At 33.3% G+C, this 9,842-nt stretch overlaps 1 long non-coding RNA gene across 1 annotated transcript; it reads right to left on the bottom strand.

Annotated features, from left to right (window-relative positions):
• Positions 1 to 7,766: 7,766 nt before the first annotated feature.
• Positions 7,767 to 9,302, bottom strand: LOC131656444 (uncharacterized). Its single transcript, XR_009300106.1, has 3 exons — positions 9,163 to 9,302; positions 8,813 to 8,840; positions 7,767 to 7,979 (listed from the first exon to the last, which is right to left on the bottom strand). It is a non-coding gene; the product is annotated as an uncharacterized LOC131656444 (long non-coding RNA).
• Between the last annotated feature and the right edge of the window lie 540 nt (positions 9,303 to 9,842).

The raw sequence follows: 9,842 nt of genomic DNA, 5'->3' as shown, positions 1-9,842 counted from the left end.
TGAAATAGAATGCACGACGACATGTGAAGCTATCAGAGAAGCCTTATGACTTACAGGATTGGTGAGAGAATCGGGTGTTCTGCAAGGTGGAATTCGATTGCATTCTAATAATTATAGTGTCATTTATCGGAAAAACAATCAGTATATCATGTTAGGATCAAACATATTGATGTGAGGTTTCACAAGATCAAAGAGTTACTTGTATCTGGACAAAGATTACTTGAAATTATTCATACTTCAGAGAATGCAGCTGATATGTTGACAAAGTCAATCGTCAATGACAATTTCAAGTATTGTTTTGATTGTTACACATTTCTCAATATTAAACAAGAGATGTACGTCCCTAATTTTTAGGATATAATCATCATGCAAAAAAATTTATAGGGGTTTGATATTCGCCTAGGTAGAGATTGTTGAGTATGCTCCATATAAAGACAAAGAGAAACACAATATGTGAAAACTCCAACGGATTCTTAGAATCAACTGTTGAGATATTATTGAGATTGATATATTATTGAGATATTATATATAATATCAAATATAATTTAATCTAATAATATCAAATATAATCCAAGTTGTGTAAGCCCAAACCCAATCAGGGTTGTATATAAATAGTGATAGTCTGTACTCTGTATCATTATTTGTACAATTCAAGTGAATAATATAATCCTTATTTCTTTTATTTTCTCTCTTTCTCTCCTTACTAAAAGTGCCTCACGCACTAACAAATTGGTATCCAGAGCTTCTGGTTACTGTTCTTGATCGTGTTTTCAAGAACTTCACGTCAGTGGTCGTGTTTCCAGGAAACGAAAATAAATCGCTGCAAAGATGAATAGTACTAATGGCATTCTGAATTCTCTTCCAATGCTTGACGAAAAGAATTGGATTCAATCGAGAAAACATATGCAATCTCTGTTTGACTTACATGAAACCCTAGAAGTGGTTACTAATGGAGTTTCTGCGCTGGCTGCAAATGCATCTGATGCATAAAAAACTGCCCGCGCCGAAGCCAAAAAGAAGGATTGCAAGGCTGCGTATTGCATTCAAACGAAGATCGATGAGGCTAACTTCAACAGAATCTCTCATGTTGAATCGGCAAAGGAGGCATGAGATATTATTGTTAAGTATTATGAATGAGGTGAGAAAGTCAAGGTTGTCAAGTTGCAGACCTTGTGTCGACAATATGACTTGTTGTCGATGGGAGAAGACCAAAAGATTGCAAAGTATGTGTCGAACGTGTAGAAACTCCTTCATCTCATGAAGGATTGTGGTGAAACCCTAACTGATAAGATGATAGTTGAGAAGGTAATGCGTACGTTGACCTCTCACATTGATCACGTTATCGTAGCTAATCAAGAACCCAATCAACTTTAATCCTTAAAATTGGAAGATTTGGTTGGTTCGTTGGAAGCGCATGATATTGGGATTGTCGAAAGGAAAGGAGTTCAAGATTCGATACAAGTTTTGCAGTTTCAGTAATGGAAAAAGAATGGTGGTTCCAACAAATTCAAATGCAAAGTCGATAAGACTCAGGGCAAGAAGTCTTGGTCGAATCTTCACAAGCATCAGGTCGATGATAGAACTTCTGAATCCTCAAAAAGAGGAGAAGGACAATATCAAAAGGAAAAAAGAAGATAAGAAAAGTATGCAGTGCTATCAGTGTGAGAAGTGGGGTCACTTGTCTAAAAAATGTTGATACAAGAAAGACAATGGATCGACAAAAGGAAAGGGCGAAGGAGTGAACCTTGCACGCCAAGATTCAGATGATTATAAAGGTATGGTGGTTATGGTTGCAGTTGCAGATAACCATGTCGAAACCAAGATCTGGTTTCTCGACTCAGATTGCTCGAATCATATGATTGGTCAAAAGGTGTGGTTGGTATATTTCGACTAGTCGAGGAAGAGCAAGGTAAAACTTCCTGATAATAGTTCGTTGCAAGCAAAAAGTACTGGCAACATAGTTTTTCAAATGAGTAATGGAGGGAAAGCTATGATTAAAGATGTTCTCTATGTACCGGGAATGAAGTGCAACATGCTAAGTGTTAGACAACTAGTCGAGAAAGATTTCTCAGTTGTCATGAAAGATGGAGTTTTAAAATCATTCGACACCTAGAACAATTTGGTCTTGAAATCTCCTCTGTCGAAGAACAAGACATTTAAGACCTTGATCAGTTCGATTGAAGTACAAAGTTTTAAAACGGTTGTCAACCACAAGGATATTTGGTTGTGGCATTTGAGGTTTGGACATTTGAGTTTTCAATCACTCAATTAGCTGATTACTCAAAATATGATTACTGGTATTCCAAGTCTTGAGATTCCTGACAAATTCTGTGAAGGTTGTTTAGTCAGAAAGCAGTCCAAAAATTCTTTTGCTTCGACTATGCTAATGAGATCATCTTGCATAATCTAATTGGTACACTCAAATGTATGTGGTCCATTTGAAGAACATACCATTGGTAAAAACATATATTTTGTTTCATTTTTCAGTGAGTTTTGTCGAAAGATGCGAATCTATGTGATCAAGAGAAAGGACAAAGTATTTGAAATCTTTGAGAGATTCAAGATACTTGTCGAAAAATAGAGTGAAAAGAAGATCAAAGTTCTGCGAACAGATGAAGGTGGTGAATACACATTCAAGATGTTTGAAGATTTTTATGTAGAACATGGTATCGATCATGAGGTAATTGCTCCTTATACGCCTCAACATAATGGAATTGCAAAAAGGATAAGCAACACCATATTGGATATGGAGAGATGCATGCTAAAGAAGAAGAATTTGCCAAAATCTTTTTGGGGTGAAGCCGTTTTGACTGCAGTTTATATTCTAAATAGGTGCCCAACTAAGAAGTTGAAGAATAAGGTTCCTGAAGAAGTGTGGAGTAGTAAACTACCATCAGTGAGTCATTTGAAGATGTTTGGCTCTAAGTGTTACAAGCATGTTCCTAATGCAAGAAGAAGGAAGCTTGATGACAAGAGTGAACCTATGATTCTGGTAGGATATCATAAGACTGGTGCATATAGGCTATTCAATACAATTAATGCAAAGATTGTGTTCAGTCGAGATATTGTGGTTTATGAAAATTCTGGATGGGATCGGAATTCTAGTAATTCAATTAACAAGTCAATGATGAGCTCTGATTTTGACAAAGAAAATGGTGAAGTCGAAGTCGATGAAATTGTAGAAAATCCAGTTGAAGTAGTTACTGACATTCCCGACATAGTCCAATTCGAAGAGGCTATGGCTGAAACAAGTAAAAGACTTCAAAAAACTAGAGTTCGTCCTACTAGACTTCAACATTTTGAAGTGGTTGGTGATGATGAAGTCACACTAGATGGAGAATTAGTTCATTTTTCTTTACTTGCAGGTGCTGAACCAATCAACTATAGCGAGGCTTTAAAGATTCAATAGTGGAAATTAGCTATGGTCGAAGAGTTACAGGCAATCGAAATAAATAACACATGGGAGTTAGTCGAATTTCCAGCACTTACAAAAGCTATCAAACTAAAGTGGGTGTTCAAGTTGAAACACAAAGATGATGAGTTAATAGCAAGACATAAAGCAAGATTATTAGCTCGAGGATTTCTTCAAAGAGAAGGAATCGACTACTCTGAAGTATTTGCTTCAGTAGAAATATTGGAGATCGTACGACTAGTGGTAGCATTGACATGCAGTCGAGTCTGGTCGACATTTCATTTAGATGTGAAATCAGCATTTATGAATGGTCCTTTAAATAAATTTGTATATGTCACACAACCTCCAAGGCTCGTGATTCAGAAGGAAGCGAGTAAAGTATATAAGTGGAAAAAAACGCTCTATGGCCTCAAGCAGGCACCTAGGGCATGGAACAAGAAGATCGAGTCATACTTACTCGAATTAGGATTTGTAAAATGCAAATCTGAGTATGGTGTCTATGTTCAGGTTGTAGCACAAGACATAACTATCATCTGCTCATATGTTTATAACTTGCTGGTAACTGGAAATAGCTTAGAGAACTAGTCAAAGTTCAAAGAGTTGATGATGAAGGAATTAGAAATGTCGGATCTGAGAAAATTGTCTTATTTCTTAGGCATGGAATTTCAAATGTCGAAGCAAGGTATGGTGCATGTCAAAGAGATACTCAAGAGATTCATAATGGATGATTCGAATTGTGCGTCCTTACGTGTCGAACCAAATGTGAAGTTGGAGAAGAATGGAGAGGAAGACAAAGTCAATGAAACTTTATTCAAGTAAAATGTGGGATCTATGAGGTATATGTGCAATAGTCGACATGATATAGGTTTTGCAGTTGAATTAATAAACAAATACATGATACATGAGTGAACCAAGAGTGTCACACATGAAGGCTGCAAGAAGAATTCTAAGTTACTCAAAAGGATCGACAGAGTATGGAATTCAATTTCGACGAGACTGTGAAGGCAAAAAAGAAACAATTACTTGTTTTTTTGGATGCTGATTGGTGTGGAGATAAGGAAGATCGAAGAAGCACAACTGAACATTTCTTTCAAGTATTTGGTGCCCCAATTGGTGTTCGAAGAAAAAACCCGTGGTGGCATTATCATCGTGTGAATCTAAATATATAGCAGGATCCTCTGCTGCATGTCAAGCAATTTGGATCATATCGGTACTTGTAGAAATGGAGGTCGAAGTAAAGAAACCTCTTATGTTGCAAATTGACAACAAGTCAGCCATAAATTTGGCGAAGAATCCAGTTCTGCAACGAAGGAGTAAGCATATAGAAGTTAGATATCACTTCTTGAGGGAAAATAAAAATCGAGGTGAACTTGAAGTTAAGCATTGCTCAAGTGAAGCACAGTTGGCCTACATTTTCACCAAAGGATTGAAGATCGACAAATTCCCAAATTTGAGAAAGAAATTAGGAATAGTTCAAAATGACTATTGTTAGAGTATGTTCAACAACTTGGATTATAGGGGGGTATGTTTAGATATTAGATATAATATATAATATAATCTAATCTAATAATATCAAATATAATCCAAGTCGTGTAAGCCCAAACTCAATCAAGGTTGTATATAAATAGTCATAGTCTCTATCATTATTTGTACAATTCAAGTGAATAATATAATCCTTATTTTCTCTCTTCTCTCCTCACTACAAGTGCCTCAAGCATTAGCACCAAGTTGTAGATATGTGATTGTCGAGTGTGAGGACGATATCCCATGCAGTATGATTCATATATATTTTTGTAAAATGAGTAGTATTATATATATATAAATATATATAAATATATATATATATATATATATATATATATATATATAGTTTGTAATACTATAATTCAAATTAATCACAAAAATAAAGAGAAATTGTAATTGTTATGTCGTTGCAGAAATAGTCATCATATACCGAACTAAATTAATAAAGACTGGTCATATACAGGGCCGGTCCTGAGAATTTGGAGGCCCAGGGCAAAAAATAAAAGTGGATCTCTAATAAAAAAATATAATTTTTTTTATTAAAAGAACCCCATCTATTTAACTTGTAAATAATATCGACAACATCAAAATTAGTCATTTATGTGTGTAACTAACACAAACTGTCATATTCTAATCAATATTCGATAGCCGAACCGTCTCAAATAGTTTGGATGCCATGTTCCAATTTTAAAAACTGATCTTTAATAAAAAGAAACGAATTTTTTTTTAAAATAATCATATTTTAATTTAGTTGTGATTAACATTAAAAATTTTAAAAATAAATAAATAGAGAGAGAATTTACATATATATATATATATATATATATATATATATATAAATTACAAATTAAAAGCATGACAGGTTTTTAAAACAAATTAAAAAAATTACAAATGCATATAAAATGACAGTTTTTTTAAAACAAAATAAAAATAAATAATTGTATCATGTATGCATAAAATATTGCAAAATAAAGGCAGAACAAGGAGTCGAACTCCCCTCCTCTCCATTATTTAAAGCAATTGTTTTCAACCGCTGGGCCATAATCATAACATGTTGAATATTTCCAATACAAATTATTTATATAAAATTTTACTTTTAATTTTTAAAGTCCATTACCAATAATTTGAGGCCCGATTTTTTTCTTGAGGCCCTGGGCTATGGGCCTGCTTGCCCTGGCCCAAGGCCGGCCCTGGTCATATATATATATATATATATATAAATATATATATATATATATATATATATATAAAACAAATGCAAAAATATATTTCTGCATCAACTGAAAGTTACGTTGAAACCTATTATATCCATTATCATTTAAAAAAATCCAGTTAACTATATTATCTTAAAGTGTATAATAATTAAAAGTTTAAAATATTTAAAAGTGTAAAAGTAAGGCTAAAGGTTTTACTATATTATCCCAACTGAGGTGTGTTTGGCTGTTGACTATTTCACATACTTAGTTTCTTTACAACCATGTTGTTTGTTTGGATGTAAAGGCTTTATAACATTGTGTATCATAAGTTCCATGCTTCATGGCTACAGTAGAACCAATATTGTGCAGTGTACCGGGCAACATCCAATTTTGACAAAAGCATGATTATTATATTAAATAATACTATGTTTACACCATAATGAACATAGGAAAAGTACCTGTACCGTGTAATAGGGCCTAACATATTCCTGCATTTAGAAGATATACCTAGTACAACATGACAAGAGATTACAAAAAGCACTTTTGCATTTAAGGATGATTTGACATTGAGTATGAGCAATTTTCTCCAATGCTGCGATTTCTCAGAAAATAGATATCAGTTGGTGCATAAAAATACAAAGTTTACCTCAATATCCAGTTCCCAATGTTATAAAGTGACAGCATTGGTATTGGTAATTTAAAAACGTACTATGCAGAAAGAGGGAAGGAACTGTTTGCAAAAAATATCAAAATTCGGTTCCCAATGTTACAAAGTGACATTATAATTAAAACTTCAATATCTGGTTTCAACCCTTGAACATAGAAGATATATCAAGAAAAAATGCCCATTCTCAAAGTTTTCAACTCAATTATCTTGCATGAGTTAGCTAAAACAATTTGAGTTTCTTCATATATTATTAAGCACTAAAATACTGCAGCAGTAATAGGAAGAAACAATCCGGATATTGTCAACTGTAGCAGTAAAATTTGAGTTTCTTAATATATTATTAAGCACTAAAATACTGCAGCAGTAATACTAAAGTTATTGAAGTTTTTGTCAATAGCAGTCAATTGTTTTCAATAGCACTCAATTGTTTTCAAAAGCACAGTAGGAGTGAGATTTTAAAGCTGGTTGGATTAGCAAAAGCACTACTTTAGATTGTCTTTCATAATGCATGGACATACATAATGCTATCACAAAATATAGTCATAAAAAAAAAAGAAATGATTATACATAATGCTGTCAGTCTGTCACAGAATTAGTAAAGTTTGGAATTCAAACAAAAATGAGACTTTCATTACAACAAACATAGATGATAGACAAATTCAAGTTTAGAATTCAAATAATGCATAAAAAGGGTGCATAGACAACTGCAAGTTTAGTAGCCAAGTTTGGATCATAGTTCATAAAAGATGCATAGTTACACCCATAAAACAGTTAGCATTCAAAAAAGAATGGATTAATGACATATTGTAAAACACCAATAATATCTATTTCAAAGAAAGATGAGATGAAGTCAAGATTTAAAAAAATAGGACATTAATGGTTGGATTAGCAATAACAAAGCCAGAATACAAAATGATTCATGGCATGGAATAACTAATCATATTGTGAAAGTTTTCAATGGCATGAAAGTTGAATTTGTGAGGTGGAATTTCTGGTATGTCCACATTGGTGAGGTAGTCCCTCCATTAAAGAGAAGCTTGAGTTGGTTGGAACATACTTTGAAAGGGCCATCATTAACCACATGCTCCCCATTATAAAGATAATAAGTTTCATGTTCCTTTACTTGGTCTATCCAATCTTTAAAGTCTCGACTCCTAGTGGTGACATGAATTTGATCACCCTGCGATTTAAAGGAAAAAAACAATTAGCAGCATACATTATTGAACAAATGCATTACTGTTAGTATCAAAACAAATCAAAAGGCATGAAAATGAGGTAAAGTACCTTACCATACAACACAGTTTGTAACCATAGATAATATTACAGCGAAATACTTCCAAAAGTGATATAATTTTGTAAAGAGGCAAAGTATCTTACCATACAACATAGTTAAAAAGTATGAAAACTCAAAAAAGTTAAAAGTTAAAAATCGGTAAACAACAAAAAGTATGAATTTTTATGAAGATAAAAGTCAAAAAAGTATGAAGAGACATAATTTTTCTTCTCACTATGCAACGACATAACATTACAGCTAATATGAAAACTTTATGAAGTAAAAAAGTATGACTTTTTATGAAGATAAAAGTATGAAAAGACATAAAAACATCCATGAACAGTTTTATGATCCTAAAGGCTAAAAATCCATGAACAATCGTTCTGAAAGGCATGAGAACTCTGCAAATAAGCTAAATATCAGACTTTTTTAAAGGAATCAGTTATATGAAAAAAGCCTAAAAACAGGAACATAAAAAAGTATGCATTTTTATAAACAAAAACTAAATATGAGGATGAAACTTAGATGAAACAGTTTTATGTAGAAAGCATAAAAAGCCATGAACAATCGTTCTGAAAGGCAAGAGAACTCTGCAAAGAAGCTAAATAGTAGACTTTTTTAAATGAATCAGTTATATGAAGAAAGCCTAAAAACAGGAACATAAAAAAGTTTGCATTTTTATGAACAAATACTAAATATGAGAATGAAACTTTAGATGAAACAATGAGGATGAGTCTTACCCGGGTTTTCGATGAAGATGAACACCTTCTGCAGAGAAAACGTATGGACAGTGACGAGGATGAGTAGTTTCATATGAGTTATGAGAGAGAAGGGTTATGAGAGAGAAGTGATCATAATGTTAAGCATTAAGAGAACAAAAAAGGGACAAAGCAACAGCATTACAGTTCATGGAAGCTACATATTTTGTTTGGAATGTTTATTGTAGGAAAATGTAAAACACAGAAAAACCAATTATAATGTACATGAACAATGTAATACAGAGAAAAAGTATTTTGGAAGATGGAAATCGGAGTAAATGGGAATCTGAAAATGTAAAGAAAAGAAGAAAAAAAGGATGGAAGATGATGACCTTTGGCCTTGAGATGGTTTTGACGTTTACCCGGCGGTTGAATGTTGGTGTCTTGCAAGCTTAGTGTCTGGTATCAAGAGAGAAATGGGTGAGTGTATGTCTTTGCAAACAAAATGAAGCTGGTTGGATGGAAAACAAAGGAGTAGTGGAAAGTGTTCCAACGAAAATCAGTAGGATAAGTACAAAAGTAAGGTTTCTATCCAATGAGAACTCACCAATTGGCAGTTTGTATTATTGAATTTGTTAATTACTTTGTAGTCCTTTTGATAGACTAAAGAAATTTTAGTAGAAGGTTAATTTAGTCACTATGGTCAATCTTTTAGTATTGGATAGATAGTAGATATAGACTAAAGAAATTTTAGTAGAAGGTTAATTTAGTCACTATGGTCAATCTTTTAGTATTGGATAGATAGTAGATATTCTAACAAAGAACCTCACACTTACAGGTGTCACTGACTAAACCGGAAAAGTGTTTGTTGGCACACCTCCCATAGTTGAACCCAAGCGAAAGATCGATTTAGAGTTTACATTCAAATCATAATTCACCAATAACACGTGAATTAGAATGTCCACTACGAGTCATTTGGTGTCACCTGTTGGAACCTAACCCATGATCATGGTGTTTGATAGTCAAATCTTTTATACCCTTAGCCTCGACTAACTGGAAATTTTTTGATACA

This window comes from Vicia villosa, linkage group LG3 (assembly GCF_029867415.1).
Source record: "Vicia villosa cultivar HV-30 ecotype Madison, WI linkage group LG3, Vvil1.0, whole genome shotgun sequence".
NCBI classification, from domain to species: Eukaryota; Viridiplantae; Streptophyta; class Magnoliopsida; order Fabales; family Fabaceae; genus Vicia; species Vicia villosa.
This window is presented reverse-complemented; position numbering and strand designations above follow the sequence as displayed.